This window comes from Pteronotus mesoamericanus, unplaced genomic scaffold (assembly GCF_021234165.1).
Source record: "Pteronotus mesoamericanus isolate MK-2021 breed Mesoamerican mustached bat unplaced genomic scaffold, CSHL_Meso_final contig_130, whole genome shotgun sequence".
Taxonomy (NCBI): domain Eukaryota; kingdom Metazoa; phylum Chordata; class Mammalia; order Chiroptera; family Mormoopidae; genus Pteronotus; species Pteronotus mesoamericanus.
In genome coordinates, this window is record NW_026555060.1 from 22,181,568 (window position 1) to 22,187,641 (window position 6,074).

At 42.6% G+C, this 6,074-nt stretch overlaps 1 pseudogene; it reads left to right on the top strand.

Annotated features, from left to right (window-relative positions):
• Positions 1–1,389: 1,389 nt before the first annotated feature.
• Positions 1,390–5,479, top strand: LOC129084714 (focal adhesion kinase 1-like; annotated as a pseudogene).
• The last annotated feature ends 595 nt before the right edge of the window (positions 5,480–6,074 follow it).

Consider the following 6,074-nt stretch of genomic DNA (forward strand, 5'->3'; position numbering starts at 1 on the left):
ATGTGTGAGTTCTTGAAGAAGAACTTCTTGGGGCTCCAGCAGTTTATTCCACCTACTCAGTCCCTGCTAGTTTTTATAGTCAGAAGTTATGGGGACTTTTCTTCCTGGCACTGAAGCCCTGGGATTGGTGACCTGGTGTTGGGCTGAGCCTCCTCACTCCCGAGATATCCCACCCGAATTTCTATCCATCACACATGATTGCAGGACCAGCCCATTCTCTGCTACCACCCCTCCTACCAGTCTGGATGGATATGTTCTCTTTAATTCCATAGTTGTCAAACTTCCATTCAACTTGATTTCTGATAGTTCTGAGTGATGGTTGTTCTCTAGTTTAGTTGTAATTCTGAGGATGTTTTGTGAGGCTAGCCATGTTTACCTGTGCCGCCATTGTAACTGAAAGTCCAAAAATTCTTAATACTGCAGGATGTATAATTCAGTGCCTAAACAACTGGAATAAGCTGTCAAATCTCAGACATTTCTCATAGCAATATTTTTGCTTATATATCTCTTCAGGCAAAGGAAACAAAATACAAAATGAAAAAACAGGAATATATCAAACTAAAAAGTTTTTGCACAGCAACGGAAACCATCAACAAAATAAAAAACTAGCCCATTGCATGAGAGAACATATTTGCCAATGATACATCTTTTAAAGGATTAATATCCAAAATTTATAAAAAACACAAACAGCTCAACACAAAGAAAACAAGCAATCCATTTAATAGATAGGCAAAGGACCTGAACAGACACTTCTCCAAAAATGGCCAATAAACATATGAGAAGATAGATGGTCAACGTCATTAATCATTAGAGTAATGCAAATTAAGGCCACAATGAGATATTGCCTAACATCTTTCAGAACCGCTGTCATCAATAAATCCACAAATTACAAGTGTTGGTGAGGATGTAGAAGAAAGGGGAACCTAGTGCACTGTTGGTGGGAATGCAGGCTGGTACAACCATTCTAGAGAACTGTACAGAGTTTCCTCAAAATATTAAGAATGGAACTGCCTTATGCCCCAGAGATTCTGCTTCTGGGAATATATTGAAGAAATTCAAAACACTGATTCAAAAGAATATATGTACTACTATGTTTTTAGCAGCCCTATTTACAAAAGCTAAGATTTGGAAGCAGCCCAAGTGCCCATCAGTAGATGTGTAGATAAAAAATAACTATAGAATTCACACAATGTAATACCACTCAGTCATAAAAAAGAAAAAAATGTTATCTTTCACAACAGTGTAGATGGACCTAGATGGTATTATATTAAATGAAATAAACCTGTCAGGGAAGGACATATGCCAGATGATTTCATTTACATGTGGAATCTAATGAATAAAATAAACAAACAAATAAAATAGAAAAAGACTCATAGATACAGAGAACAGATGGACAGAAGTCGGGAGACTGGGGGCTGGGTAAAATAGGTGAAGGGATTAAGAAAAAAACAATACTCATAGGCACAGACATCAGTATTGTGATTACGGGGGTAGGGGGCGGACAGGTAGAAGAGAGTAAAGGGAGAATAAATGGTGACAGGAGGAGATTTCACACTGTACAATATATATGTGATGTATTATAGAATTGTATACTTGAAACCTATTTAATTAACCAATGTAGCTCCAATAAATTCAATAAAAATATATTTAAAAATCAAACATTGGTATCCAATTAAAGGAGAAATTTGCATTTGGGATTCCTGAAGAAGAAAATAATGGAATATGATATTATAGTAATTATTAGACAAATGTGGGGAATATTGTAGGTGGCCATACAATACCACCCTGTCAGAAAGGCCTTCTGGCTTGTTTCACTCAGCATGATATTCTCCAGGTCAGTCAGAGAAAGAAAAATGCCACATGATTTCACTCATATGTGAAATCTAATGAACAAACTGAACTAACAAGCAAAATAGAGGCAGACTCATAGATGGAGAGCAGGATAACAGCTAGTTGTGGGGTACAGGAGGATAGGGGAGGAAAAGGATTGAGCAAAAAGGAAAAGAACTCATGCATATGGACAACGGTGTGGTGATTGCTGGGGGTAGGGGTATAAAAGGGCTAAATGGTAATGGGAAAAAATACAAAAGATTAAATTAAAAAATGACAGTTTTGGTACATCTAGTAGACATGTGTTATCTGTCGACTATATCTGCGTATGGTCTCTAATGTAACTTGACCTACAGTGTACATAGAGAAACTGGAAGGCGCTGCATCTGGTCATCGTCATCTGTATTCACCTCCCTATAACTTCCCAAGTTCTCTGACTGCTATGGAAAGACAAAAAAGAAACTAGGAATATTTCCTTTAAATCATCATTTGACAAGTTATTGTGGCCTTCTGAACTAATAGGACAGGTACCTCGCATCGAGCAAAATAAAGGCAGCTGCTTACGTGGACCCAAACTTGAATTGCACACTGATTGGAGTGCCAAGGTGTCCCTGGGTACCAGTGTGGAATGTTCCCTGGGAGCCATGGAGAGAGTGATATAGGTCTTCCATTATTTTGAAAGCAAGAGTGAGCCGACCACTTGGGCCACTGTTATCAGGCATGGAAATGCTAGTGAAGTGAGGGGCATCATTCAGGAGATAGTGGACATTCACAAAGTAAAGCATGTGGCCTGCTACGGGTTTCAGCTCAGTCACCTACGGTCAGAGGAGGACCACTGGCTGCACGTGGACACGGGCATCTCCAGCATGAGGGAAAATATGAGTTCACACACTCACCAGAGGAGTGGAAATATGAATTGAGAATCTGTTATTTGCCAAAAGGGTTTCTAAACCAGTTTACTGAACACAAGCCAACTTTGAATTTCCTCTATCAAAAGTTGAAGAGTGATTATATGTTTGCTATAGCTCACTAAGGGGTCCAGGACATTGCTTTGAAACTGAATGCCAGGCAGGAGGGATGTGTAAGGGGGATAAATGGTAATGGGGAAAATACAATAAAAATAAATTTTAAAAAGAAATCAGGTTGTGGCAATCATACTGGGAGGTGCAGGGCAATGCACTACAAAAAATGTCTATGAAGTATTAGAAAAAGATATAGGTTTACAGCGATTTTTTCCCTAGAAGTTTACTTGATTCTGTCAAGACCAAAACTAAGAAAACTGAGCCAATAAACATTTAGACAGTTTGCCACCCTTAACAGAGAAGAAAGTATTCCGAAATTCTTTGCGATCCTTTGCCCAGTGGACAGATTTGATAAGGAATGCGTCAAGTGTGCACTTGTTCAAGCTTGATTGTTTCCGTGGATCTGGCGTTCAGCCCCAAGTAAGGCATCTGTTACCTCACAGACAAGGGCTGCAATCCCACACATCTGGCCAACTTCAGTCAAGTGCAGAGAATTCCATATTCAAAAAGTGAAGACAAGGACAGAAGAAAAAAATCCTATGACCAAAAATATCAGGCACACCTGAACCTCTGACAGTAACAGCACCGTCCCTAACCATTGCTACGAATATGGATGAGTTGACAGATGGATATTGCCAGCTGGTGAATAGCATCACACAGCCTTTTACCATCAGACCCCAGAAATATAGCAAACAGGCTTGGCCATCAATACCAAAGCTGGCCAACAGCGAAAAGCAGGGTGTGCAGACACACGCAGTCTCCATGTCAGAGATGGATGGCGATGCTGGGATTATGCACAGAGAAGATACCTATACCATGCCCTCAACCAGGGGCTAGGAGACTCAAAGAGGAAAAACTAAAGCTTGAACAATATATTGGAGAAGGCCAATTTGGAGAGGTACATCAAGGCGTTTACATGAAGCCAGAGAATCCAGCTTTGGTGTTTACAATTAAAATGTAAAAACTGTACTTTGGATGGCATGAAACAGAAATTCCTTCAAGAAGTCTTAATGATGTGTCAGTTTGCCCCTCCTCATAATGATGGTGAAGTTGATTGGCACCGTCACCAAGAACCCCATCTGTATCATCACGGAACTGTGCCTGCTCTGAGAGCTGAGGTTGTTTCTGCAAGTCCGGAAGTACACCTTGGATCGGGCATCTTGCCTACCAGTTTAGTGTAGCTCCTGGATACCTGAAGAGTAAAAGATTTGTGCACAGGGGCATTTTGGGACCCTTCAATGATTGCATGGAATTAAGAGACATTGGATTATCCCGATATATGGAAGACAGTACTTACTACAAAGCTTCCAAAGGAAAATTGCTTATTAAATGGATGGCTCCAGAGTCAATCAATTTTTGACGTTTTACATCAGCTAGTGATGTGTGGATTTTGGTGTATGTACATGGGAGATACTGATGCCTGGGGTGAAGCCTTCTTAAGAAGCTAAGAACAATGTTGGTATCAGCTGAATTGAGAATGGGGAAAGGTTGCCAATGCCTCCAAATTGCTCTCCTGCCTTTTATAGCCTTATGATGAAATGCTGAGCCTATGAACCCAGCAAGTAGCCTAGGTTCACAGAGCTCAAATCTCAACTTCAGCACAATCCTGGAGGAGAAGATTCAGCATGAAGATCAAATAAAGATGAAGTCCAGACAACAGGCACTGTGTCCTGGGACTCTGGAGGGACTGATGAAGCACTGCCCAAGCCCAGCACACCTGGTTATCCTAGTCCCAGGTCTAATGAAAGATTTTATCCTGGCCCACAGCACATGGTACAGACCAATCATTACCAGGTCTCTGGCTACCCTGGTTCACATGGCATTGCGACTGTGACTGGCAGCATCTACCCAGGGCAGGCATCGCTTCTGGGCCAAATAGATTCATAAAATCACAGACCATAGAAGATATCAACATGGCAGCCCAATGTGGAGGACTCTGCAGTGATGGGCCAATCCACCAGCAGCAGGAGATGAAGGGAGACCAGCACTGGCTGGAGAAAAAGAGGAGAAATTTCTGAAACCTGATGTGTGGGTCTCTTGAGGCAGTGTGGACTGGGAAGACAGGAGTCCCCAGGGTCAAACTGGAAACCAACACATTTATCAGCATGTGGGAAAACCAGGTCCTGGAGCTCCGCCAAAGAAGCCATGGTGCCCTGGAGTCCCTGGCCATGTAGCCAGCCTTGCCAGCCTCAGCAACCCAGGGGACAGCTACAACAAGGGCATCAAGCTTCAGCCCCAGGGAATAAGCACCCCTGCCACTGCCAACCTGGAACGCTCCAATGACAGGGTACATGACGGGCCTAGTGAAGACACTCATCGAGATGCCCAGTAAGATCCAACCAGCCCTACCAGAGGAGTATGTCCCCATGATGAAGAAAGTCAATTCAACCCTGCAGACATAGCTAGCTACTATGGATGAGACCGTCCCCACCCTGCCAGCCAGTACTCACTGAGAACTCATCAACAAAATGAAGGTGGCTCGGCAGCATGTCATAACCAGCCTCCAGGAGGAGTACAAAAAGAAAGTGCTGACTTCCACACATGCCCTGGCTGCGGATGCGAAAAACTTACTGGATGTTATGGACCAGGTGAGGCTGATGATAGTGGGGCAGGGGCAACTACAATGAGCCTACTTGGAGCCCTGTGTGCCCCCTCTGACGTTTCTCCGAGTCCCACCGGCAGCAGTCTGGGGCTCCTGTCCTCCGTGCCAGCACTGACAGCACCGACACTTTTGACTGAAAGCTAGTTGAAAATCTCTCATACTAGTTTAACCGCATTTGGATTTGGGTTCCTTATTTGTTTTATTTTTTGAATCATGGTGTTCAGAAAAGTCCGGCGTTTAAAAGGTGGCACTTTTCTGAGAATGAAAGAAGCTTTCAGAGATCATGAAGAAGAGATTGTAGGGTGTGTCTTCCCGGAAATGGCCAGAACTTGCTGGGAAGCAGAGGATGAGGAGAGATCCCAGAAAACCTAGGGGACTGGCCTCTTGCCTACCACAGAATAGCGTCCGGACTGGAATATTTGTTGTGGTTAGAACACTTATCAGTTGCAATATGCTAATACCAATTTACAAAGAAAGGATATAAAAGTTTTGTCTTTGAAGACTTGAGTCATTTCAGAAAAAAACACTACAACTCTTTCGTCTTTCACTGCCATGGTCTGTGAGGCATTTGGTTGGAAACTAGCTGTAGAACACACTAAAAACTATAAACCTCTCTTTTT